Below are 12,609 nucleotides of genomic sequence, written 5' to 3'. Positions count from 1 at the left end.
CAAATGGAATCGAACGGAATGGAATGGAATAGAATGGAATCAACCCGAGTAGAACGGAATGGAATGGAATGGAATGGAATGGAATGGAATGGAATGGAATGGAATGGAATGGAATGGAATGGAATGGAATGGAATAGAATGGAATCAACCCGAGTAGAATGGAATGGATTGGAATGGAAAGGAATGGAATGGAATGGAATGGAATGGAATGGAATGGAATGGAATGGAATGGAATCAATCCGAGTAGAATGGAATGGAATGGAATTCAATGTAACCGAAAGGAATTGAATCAACCCATGTGGAACGGAACGGGATGGGACGGACGGGACGTGATGGGACGGGTCGGGATGGGACGGAATGGAACGGAACGGAATGGCATGGAATCAACCCGAGTAGAATGGAATGGAATGGAATGGAATGGAATGGAAAGGAATAGAATAGAATAGAATGGAATTGAACAAACCCGCGTGGAACGGAATGGAACGAAACGGAAAAGAGCGGAACGGAATGGAAAGGAATCAACCCAAGTAAAACGGCACGGGACGGGACGGGACGGGACGGGACGGGACGGGACCTAACGGAACGGAACCAAACTCAATGGAATCAACCCGAGTAGAACGGAATGGAGTAAATGGAAAGGAATGGAATGGAATGGAATGGAATGGAATGGAATGGAATGGAATGGAATGGAATTGAATGGAATGGAATGGAACGGAAATCAAACCGAGTAGAACGGAATGGAATGGAATGGAATGGAATGGAATGGAATGGAATGGAATGGAATGAGCCCGAGTGGAATGGAATGGAATGGAATGGAATGGAATGGAATGGAATGGAAAGATCAACCCGAGTGGAATGGAATGGAATGGAATGGAATGGAATGGAATGGAATGGAGTGGAATCAACCCGAGTAGAACGGAATGGAATGGAATGGAATGGAATGGAATGGAATGGAATGGAATGGAATGGAATGGAATTCAATGGAATAGAATGGAATGGAATGGAATGGAATAAAATGAAATGGAATGGAATGGAATCGAATGGAATAGAATGGAATTGAATGGAATGGAATGGAATAGAATGGAATGGAATGGAATGGAATGGAGTGGAATCAACCCGAGTAGAACAGAATGGAATCGAATGGAATGGAATGGAATGGAATGGAATGGAATGGAATGGAATGGAATGGAATGGAATTGAATGGAATGGAATGGAACGGAAATCAAACCGAGTAGAACGGAATGGAATGGAATGGAATGGAATGGAATGGAATGGAATGGAATGGAATGAGCCCGAGTGGAATGGAATGGAATGGAATGGAATGGAATGGAATGGAATGGAAAGATCAACCCGAGTGGAATGGAATGGAATGGAATGGAATGGAATGGAATGGAATGGAGTGGAATCAACCCGAGTAGAACGGAATGGAATGGAATGGAATGGAATGGAATGGAATGGAATGGAATGGAATGGAATGGAATTCAATGGAATAGAATGGAATGGAATGGAATGGAATAAAATGAAATGGAATGGAATGGAATCGAATGGAATAGAATGGAATTGAATGGAATGGAATGGAATAGAATGGAATGGAATGGAATGGAATGGAGTGGAATCAACCCGAGTAGAACAGAATGGAATCGAATGGAATGGAATGGAATGGAATGGAATGGAATGGAATGGAATGGAATGGAATGGAATGGAATGGAATGGAGTCAACCCGAGTAGAATGGAATGGATTGGAATGGAATGGAATGGAAAGTAATGTAATGGAATGGAATGGAATGGAAGGGAATGGAATGGAATGGAATGGAATGGAATCAACCCGAGTAGAACTAAATGGAATGGATAGGAATGGAATGGAATGGAATTGAATGGAATGGAATGGAATTCAATGGAGGAGAATGGAATGGAATAGAATGGAATGGAATGGAATGGAATGGAATGGAATTGAATGGAATGGAATAGAATGGAATCAACCCGACTAGAACGGAATGGAATGGAATGGAATGGAATGGAATGGAATGGAATGGAATCGAACGGAATCGAATGGAATAGAATGGAATATAATGGAATGGAATGGAATGGAATGGAATGGAATGGAATGGAATGGAATGGAATAGAATGGAATCAACCCGACTAGAACGGAATGGAATGGAATGGAATGGAATGGAATGGAATGGAATGGAATCGAATGGAATGGAATGGAATGGAATGGAATGGAATGGAATGGAATGGAATGGAATGGAATGGAATGGAATGGAAAGGAATCCACCCGAGTAGAATGGAATGGATTGGAATGGAATGGAAAGGAATGGAATGGAATCGAATGGAATGGAATGGAATGGAATGGAATGGAATGGAATGGAATGGAATGGAATCAACCCGAGTAGAATGGAATGGATTGGAATGGAATGGAATGGAATGGAAACGAATGGAATCGAAAGAAATGGAATGGAATGGTATGGAATGAAACGGAATGGAATGGAATCAACCCGAGTAGAACGGAATGGAATGGAATGGAATGGAATGGGATGGAATGGAATCGAATGATATCGAATGGAATCGAATGGAATGGAATGGAATAGAATGGAATCAACCCGAGTGGAACGGAATGGAATGGAACGGAATGGAATGGAATGGAATGGAATGGAATGGAATGGAATGGAATGGAATGGAATCTAATGGAATGCAATGGAATGGAATGGAATGGAATCCAATGGAATCGAATGGAATGGAATGGAATGGAATGGAATCAACCCGAGTAGAATGGAATGGATTGGAATGGAATGGAATGGAATGGAATGGAATCGAATGGAATCGAATGGAATGGAGTGGAATGGAATGGAAGGGAATGGAATGGAATGGAATGGAATGGAATGGAATGGAATGGAATGGAATCAACCCGAGTAGAACCGAATGGAATGGAATGGAATGGAATGGAATGGAATGGAATGGAATGGAATGGAATGGAATGGAATGGAATGGAATTGCATGGAATGGAATGGAATGGAATCGAATGGAATCGAATGGAGACGAATGGAATGGAATGGAATGGAATGGAATGGAATCAACCAGAGTAGAATGGAATGTATTGGAATGGAATGGAATGGAATGGAATGGAATGGAATGGAATGGAATGGAATGGAATGGAATGGAATGGAATGGAATGGAATGGAATGGAATCGAATGGAATGGAATGGAATGGAATGGAATGGAATGGAATTTAATGGAATCAATCAGAGTAGAACGGAATGGAATGGAATGGAATGGAATGGAATGGAATTCAATGGAATAGAATGGAATGGAAGGGAATGGAATGGAATGGAATGGAATCGAATGGAATCAAATGGAATCGAACGGAATGGAATGGAATAGAATGGAATCAACCCGAGTAGAACGGAATGGAATGGAATGGAATGGAATGGAATGGAATGGAATGGAATGGAATGGAATGGAATAGAATGGAATCAACCCGAGTAGAATGGAATGGATTGGAATGGAAAGGAATGGAATGGAATGGAATGGAATGGAATGGAATGGAATGGAATGGAATGGAATCAATCCGAGTAGAATGGAATGGAATGGAATTCAATGTAACCGAAAGGAATTGAATCAACCCATGTGGAACGGAACGGGATGGGACGGACGGGACGTGATGGGACGGGTCGGGATGGGACGGAATGGAACGGAACGGAATGGCATGGAATCAACCCGAGTAGAATGGAATGGAATGGAATGGAATGGAATGGAAAGGAATAGAATAGAATAGAATGGAATTGAACAAACCCGCGTGGAACGGAATGGAACGAAACGGAAAAGAGCGGAACGGAATGGAAAGGAATCAACCCAAGTAAAACGGCACGGGACGGGACGGGACGGGACGGGACGGGACGGGACCTAACGGAACGGAACCAAACTCAATGGAATCAACCCGAGTAGAACGGAATGGAGTAAATGGAAAGGAATGGAATGGAATGGAATGGAATGGAATGGAATGGAATGGAATGGAATGGAATGGAATTGAATGGAATGGAATGGAACGGAAATCAAACCGAGTAGAACGGAATGGAATGGAATGGAATGGAATGGAATGGAATGGAATGGAATGGAATGGAATGGAATGAGCCCGAGTGGAATGGAATGGAATGGAATGGAATGGAATGGAATGGAATGGAATGGAATGGAATGGAATGGAGTGGAATCAACCCGAGTAGAACGGAATGGAATGGAATGGAATGGAATGGAATGGAATGGAATGGAATGGAATGGAATGGAATGGAATTCAATGGAATAGAATGGAATGGAATGGAATGGAATAAAATGAAATGGAATGGAATGGAATCGAATGGAATAGAATGGAATTGAATGGAATGGAATGGAATAGAATGGAATGGAATGGAATGGAATGGAGTGGAATCAACCCGAGTAGAACAGAATGGAATCGAATGGAATGGAATGGAATGGAATGGAATGGAATGGAATGGAATGGAATGGAATGGAATGGAATGGAATGGAGTCAACCCGAGTAGAATGGAATGGATTGGAATGGAATGGAATGGAAAGTAATGTAATGGAATGGAATGGAATGGAAAGGAATGGAATGGAATGGAATGGAATGGAATCAACCCGAGTAGAACTAAATGGAATGGAAAGGAATGGAATGGAATGGAATGGAATGGAATGGAATGGAATTCAATGGAGGAGAATGGAATGGAATAGAATGGAATGGAATGGAATGGAATGGAATGGAATGGAATGGAATGGAATGGAATGGAACGGAATGGAATGGAATAGAATGGAATCAACCCGACTAGAACGGAATGGAATGGAATGGAATGGAATGGAATGGAATGGAATCGAATGGAATGGAATGGAATGGAATGGAAGGTAATGGAATGGAATGGAATGGAATGGAATGGAAAGGAATCCACCCGAGTAGAATGGAATGGATTGGAATGGAATGGAAAGGAATGGAATGGAATCGAATGGAATGGAATGGAATGGAATGGAATGGAATGGAATGGAATGGAGTTTAATGGAATGGAATGGAATCAACCAGAGTAGAATGGAATGTATTGGAATGGAATGGAATGGAATGGAATCAACCCGAGTAGAACTAAATGGAATGGAAAGGAATGGAATGGAATGGAATGGAATGGAATCGAATGGAATGGATTGGAATGGAATGGGATGGAATGGAATGGAATGGAATCGAATGGAATCGAATGGAATCGAATGGAATGGAGTGGAATGGAATGGAATGGAATGGAATGGAATGGAATGGAATCAACCCGAGTAGAACGGAATGGAATGGAATGGAATGGAATGGAATGGAATGGAATGGAATGGAATGGAATGGAATGGAATGGAATGAAATGGAATGGAATGGAATGGAATGGAATGGAATGGAATGGAATGGAATGGAATAGAATGGCATCAACCCGAGTAGAATGGAATGTATTGGAATGGAATGGAATGGAATGGAATGGAATTGAATGGAATGGAATCGAATGGAATGGAAAGGAATGGAATGGAATGGAATGGAATTTAATGGAATCAATCAGAGTAGAACGGAATGGAATGGAATGGAATGGAATGGAATGGAATTCAATGGAATAGAATGGAATGGAATGGAATGGAATGGAATGGAAAGGAATGGAATGGAATTGAATGCAGTCGAATGGAATGGAATGGAATGGAATGGAATGGAATGGAATGGAATGGAATGGAATGGAATGGAATGGAATTGAATGGATTGGAATGGAATGGAATGGAATGGAATGGAATGGAATCGAATCGAATGGAATGCAATGGAATGGAATGGAATGGAATGGAATGGAATGGAATGGAATGGAATGGAATGGAATGGAATGGAATCAATCCGAGTAGAATGGAATGGAATGGAATTCAATGTAACCGAAAGGAATTGAATCAACCCATGTGGAACGGAACGGGATGGGACGGGACGGGACGGGATGGGACGGGTCGGGATGGGACGGAATGGAACGGAACGGAATGGCATGGAATCAACCCGAGTAGAATTGAATGGAATGGAATGGAATGGAAGGGAAAGGAATAGAATAGAATAGAATGGAATTGAACCAACCCGCATGGAACAGAATGGAGCGGAACGGAATGGCATGGAATCAACCCGAGTAGAATGGAATGGAATGGAATGGAATGGAAGGGAAAGGAATAGAATAGAATAGAATGGAATTGAACCAACCCGCGTGGAACGGAATGGAACGTAACGGAAACGAGCGGAACGGAATGGAAAGGAATCAACCCGAGTAAAACGGCACGGGACGGGACGGGACGGGACGGGACGGGACGGGACGGGACGGGACGTGTCGGGACGGAACGGAACGGAACGGAACTCAATGGATTCAAGCCGAGTAGAACGGAATGGAATGGAATGGAAAGGAATGGAATGGAATGGAATGGAATGGAATGGAATGGAATGGAATGGAATGGAATGGAATGGAATGGAATGGAATGGAATGGAATGGAATGGAATGGAAATCAACCTGAGTAGAACGGAATGGAATGGAATGGAATGGAATGGAATGGAATGGAATGGAATGGAATGGAATGGAATGGAATGCACCCGAGTGGAATGGAATGGAATGGAATGGAATGGAATGGAATGGAATGGAATGGAATGGAATGGAATGATCCCGAGTGGAATGGAATGGAATGGAATGGAATGATGAACCCGAGTAGAATGGAATGGTTTGGAATGGAATGGAATGGAATGGAATGGAATGGAATGGAATGGAAAGGAATGGAATGGAATGGAATCAACCCGAGTAGAACCGAATGGGTTGGAATGGAATGGAATGGAATGGAATGGAATGGAATGGAATGGAGTGGAATCAACACGAGTAGAACGGAATGGAATGGAATGGAATGGAATGGAATGGAATGGAATGGAATGGAATGGAATGGAATGGAATGGAATCAACCCGAGTAGAATGGAATGGATTGGAATGGAATAGAATGGAAAGTAATGGAATGGAATGGATTGGAATGGAATGGAAAGGAATGGAATGGAATGGAATGGAATCAACCCGAGTAGAACTAAATGGAATGGAAAGGAATGGAATGGAATGGAATAGAATGGAATGGAATGGAATTCAATGGAGTAGAATGGAATGGAATAGAATGGAATGGAATGCAATGGAATGGAATGGAATGGAATGGAATGGAATGGAATGGAATAGAATGGAATCAACCCGATTAGAACGGAATGGAATGGAATGGAATGGAATGGAATGGAATGGAACCGAATGGAATGTAATGGAATGGAATGGAATGGAATGGAAAGGAATGGAATGGAATGGAATCCACCCGAGTAGAATGCAATGGATTGGAATGGAATGGAATGGAATGGAATGGAGTCGAGTGGAATGGAATGGAATGGAATGGAATGGAATGGAATGGAATGGAATGTAATCAACCCGAGTAGAATGGAATGGATTGGAATGGAATGGAATGGAATGGAATCGAATGGAATGGAATGGAATGGAATGGAATAGAATGGAATCAACCCGAGTAGAATGGAATGGATTGGAATGGAAAGGAATGGAATGGAATGGAATGGAATGGAATGGAATGGAATGGAATGGAATGGAATGGAATGGAATCAATCCGAGTAGAATGGAATGGAATGGAATTCAATGTAACCGAAAGGAATTGAATCAACCCATGTGGAACGGAACGGGATGGGACGGACGGGACGTGATGGGACGGGTCGGAATGGGACGGAATGGAACGGAACCGAATGGCATGGAATCAACCCGAGTAGAATGGAATGGAATGGAATGGAATGGAATGGAAAGGAATAGAATAGAATAGAATGGAATTGAACAAACCCGCGTGGAACGGAATGGAACGAAACGGAAAAGAGCGGAACGGAATGGAAAGGAATCAACCCAAGTAAAACGGCACGGGACGGGACGGGACGGGACGGGACGGGACGGGACCTAACGGAACGGAACCAAACTCAATGGAATCAACCCGAGTAGAACGGAATGGAGTAAATGGAAAGGAATGGAATGGAATGGAATGGAATGGAATGGAATGGAATGGAATGGAATGGAATGGAATGGAATGGAATGGAATGGAACGGAAATCAAACCGAGTAGAACGGAATGGAATGGAATGGAATGGAATGGAATGGAATCGAATGGAATCGAATGGAATGCAATGGAATGGAATGGAATGGAATGGAATGGAATGGAATGGAATGGAATGGAATGGAATGGATCAACCCGAGTAGAATGGAATCGATTGGAATGGAATGGAATGGAATGGAATGGAATCGAATGGAATCGAATGGAATGGAGTGGAATGGAATGGAATGGAATGGAATGGAATCAACCCGAGTAGAACGGAATGGAATGGAATGGAATGGAATGGAATGGAATGGAATGGAATGGAATGGAATGGAATCGAATGAAATCGAATGGAGACGAATGGAATGGAATGGAATGGAATGGAATGGAATCAACCAGAGTAGAATGGAATGTATTGGAATGGAATGGAATGGAATGGAATGGAATGGAATGGAATCGTATGGAATGGAATGGAATGGAATCAATCAGAGTAGAACGGAATGGAATGGAATGGAATGGAATGGAATGGAATGGAATGGAATTCAATGGAATAGAATGGAATGGAAGGGAATTGAATGGAATGGAATGGAATCGAATGGAATCAAATGGAATTGAACGGAATGGAATGGAATAGAATGGAATCAACCCGAGTAGAACGGAATGGAATGGAATGGAATGGAATGGAATGGAATGGAATGGAATGGAATGGAATGAAATGGAATGGAATGGAATGGAATGGAATGGAATGGAATGGAATGGAATAGAATGGAATCAACCCGAGTAGAATGGAATGGATTGGAATGGAATGGAATGGAATGGAATGGAATGGAATGGAATCAATCCGAGTAGAAAGGAATGGAATGGAATGGAATGGAATGGAATCAACCCGAGTAGAACGGAATGGAATGGAATGGAATGGAATGGAATGGAATGGAATGGAATGGAATGGAATTCTATGGAATGGAATGGAATGGAATCGAATGGAATCGAATGGAGACGAATGGAATGGAATGGAATGGAATGGAATGGAATCAACCAGAGTAGAATGGAATGTATTGGAATGGAATGGAATGGAATGGAATGGAATGGAATGGAATGGAATGGAATGGAATCGAATGGAATGGAATGGAATGGAATCAATCAGAGTAGAACGGAATGGAATGGAATGGAATGGAATGGAATGGAATGGAATTCAATGGAATAGAATGGAATGGAAGGGAGTGGAATGGAATGGAATGGAATCGAATGGAATCAAATGGAATCGAACGGAATGGAATGGAATAGAATGGAATCAACCCGAGTAGAACGGAATGGAATGGAATGGAATGGAATGGAATGGAATGGAATGGAATGGAATGGAATGGAATGGAATGGAATGGAATGAAATGGAATGGAATGGAATGGAATGGAATGGAATGGAATAGAATGGAATCAACCCGAGTAGAATGGAATGGATTGGAATGGAATGGAATGGAATGGAATGGAATGGAATCAATCCGAGTAGAATGGAATGGAATGGAGTTCAATGTAACCAAAAGGAATTGAATCAAGCCATGTGGAATGGAACGGGATGGGACGGGATGGGACGGCATGGGACGGGTCGGGATGGGACGGAATGGAACGGAAAGGAATGGCATGGAATCAACCCGAGTAGAATGGAATGGAATGGAATGGAATGGAAGGGAAAGGAATAGAATAGAATAGAATGGAATTGAACCAACCCGCGTGGAACGGAATGGAACGTAACGGAAACGAGCGGAACGGAATGGAAAGGAATCAACCCGAGTAAAACAGCACGGGACGGGACGGGACGGGACGGAACGGAACGGAACCAAACTCAATGGAATCAACCCGAGTAGAACGGAATGGAGTAAATGGAAAGGAATGGAATGGAATGGAATGGAATGGAATGGAATGGAATGGAATGGAATGGAATGGAATGGAATGGAAATCAAAACGAGTAGAACGGAATGGAATGGAATGGAATGGAATGGAATGGAATGGAATGGAATGGAATGGAATGGAATGAGCCCGAGTGGAATGGAATGGAATGGAATGGAATGGAATGGAATGGAATGGAATGGAATGATCAACCCGAGTGGAATGGAATGGAATGGAATGGAATGGAATGGAATGGAATGGAATGGAGTGGAATCAACCCGAGTAGAACGGAATGGAATGGAATGGAATGGAATGGAATGGAATGGAATGGAATGGAATTCAATGGAATAGAATGGAATGGAATGGAATGGAATAAAATGAAATGGAATGGAATGGAATCGAATGGAATAGAATGGAATTGAATGGAATGGAATGGAATAGAATGGAATGGAATGGAATGGAATGGAGTGGAATCAACCCGAGTAGAACAGAATGGAATCGAATGGAATGGAATGGAATGGAATGGAATGGAATGGAATGGAATGGAATGGAATGGAATGGAATGGAGTCAACCCGAGTAGAATGGAATGGATTGGAATGGAATGGAATGGAAAGTAATGTAATGGAATGGAATGGAATGGAAAGGAATGGAATGGAATGGAATGGAATGGAATCAACCCGAGTAGAACTAAATGGAATGGAAAGGAATGGAATGGAATGGAATTGAATGGAATGGAATGGAATTCAATGGAGGAGAATGGAATGGAATAGAATGGAATGGAATGGAATGGAATGGAATGGAATGGAATGGAATGGAATGGAATGGAATGGAATGGAATGGAATGGAATAGAATGGAATCAACCCGACTAGAACGGAATGGAATGGAATGGAATGGAATGGAATGGAATGGAATGGAATGGAATGGAATGGAATCGAACGTAATCGAATGGAATAGAATGGAATATAATGGAATGGAATGGAATGGAATGGAATGGAATGGAATGGAATGGAATGGAATGGAATGGAATAGAATGGAATCAACCCGACTAGAACGGAATGGAATGGAATGGAATGGAATGGAATGGAATGGAATGGAATCGAATGGAATGGAATGGAATGGAATGGAATGGAATGGAATGGAATGGAATGGAATTGAATGGAATGGAAAGGAATCCACCCGAGTAGAATGGAATGGATTGGAATGGAATGGAAAGGAATGGAATGGAATCGAATGGAATGGAATGGAATGGAATGGAATGGAATGGAATGGAATGGAATGGAATCAACCCGAGTAGAAAGGAATGGATTGGAATGGAATGGAATGGAATGGAAACGAATGGAATCGAAAGAAATGGAATGGAATGGTATGGAATGAAACGGAATGGAATGGAATCAACCCGAGTAGAACGGAATGGAATGGAATGGAATGGAATGGGATGGAATGGAATCGAATGATATCGAATGGAATCGAATGGAATGGAATGGAATAGAATGGAATCAACCAGAGTGGAACGGAATGGAATGGAACGGAACCGAATGGAATGGAATGGAATGGAATGGAATGGAATGGAATGGAATGGAATGGAATCTAATGGAATGCAATGGAATGGAATGGAATGGAATGGAATGGAATGGAATGGAATGGAATGGAATGGAATGGAATGGAATCAACCCGAGTAGAATGGAATGGATTGGAATGGAATGGAATGGAATGGAATGGAATCGAATGGAATCGAATGGAATGGAGTGGAATGGAATGGAATGGAATGGAATGGAATGGAATGGAATGGAATGGAATGGAATGGAATCAACCCGAGTAGAACCGAATGGAATGGAATGGAATGGAATGGAATGGAATGGAATGGAATGGAATGGAATGGAATGGAATGGAATGGAATGGAATTGCATGGAATGGAATGGAACGGAATCAAATGGAATCGAATGGAGACGAATGGAATGGAATGGAATGGAATGGAATGGAATGGAATCAACCAGAGTAGAATGGAATGTATTGGAATGGAATGGAATGGAATGGAATGGAATGGAATGGAATGGAATGGAATCGAATGGAATGGAATGGAATGGAATGGAATGGAATGGAATGGAATTTAATGGAATCAATCAGAGTAGAACGGAATGGAATGGAATGGAATGGAATGGAATGGAATTCAATGGAATAGAATGGAATGGAAGGGAATGGAATGGAATGGAATGGAATCGAATGGAATCAAATGGAATCGAACGGAATGGAATGGAATAGAATGGAATCAACCCGAGTAGAACGGAATGGAATGGAATGGAATGGAATGGAATGGAATGGAATGGAATGGAATGGAATGGAATCAATCCGAGTAGAATGGAATGGAATGGAATTCAATGTAACCGAAAGGAATTGAATCAACCCATGTGGAACGGAACGGGATGGGACGGACGGGACGTGATGGGACGGGTCGGGATGGGGCGGAATGGAACGGAACGGAATGGCATGGAATCAACCCGAGTAGAATGGAATGGAATGGAATGGAATGGAATGGAAAGGAATAGAATAGAATAGAATGGAATTGAACAAACACGAGTGGAACGGAATGGAACGAAACGGAAAAGAGC

The sequence above is a fragment of the Gorilla gorilla genome, chromosome 13 (assembly GCF_029281585.2).
Source record: "Gorilla gorilla gorilla isolate KB3781 chromosome 13, NHGRI_mGorGor1-v2.1_pri, whole genome shotgun sequence".
Lineage (NCBI taxonomy): Eukaryota > Metazoa > Chordata > Mammalia > Primates > Hominidae > Gorilla > Gorilla gorilla.
Note: the sequence above shows the minus strand (reverse complement) of the source record.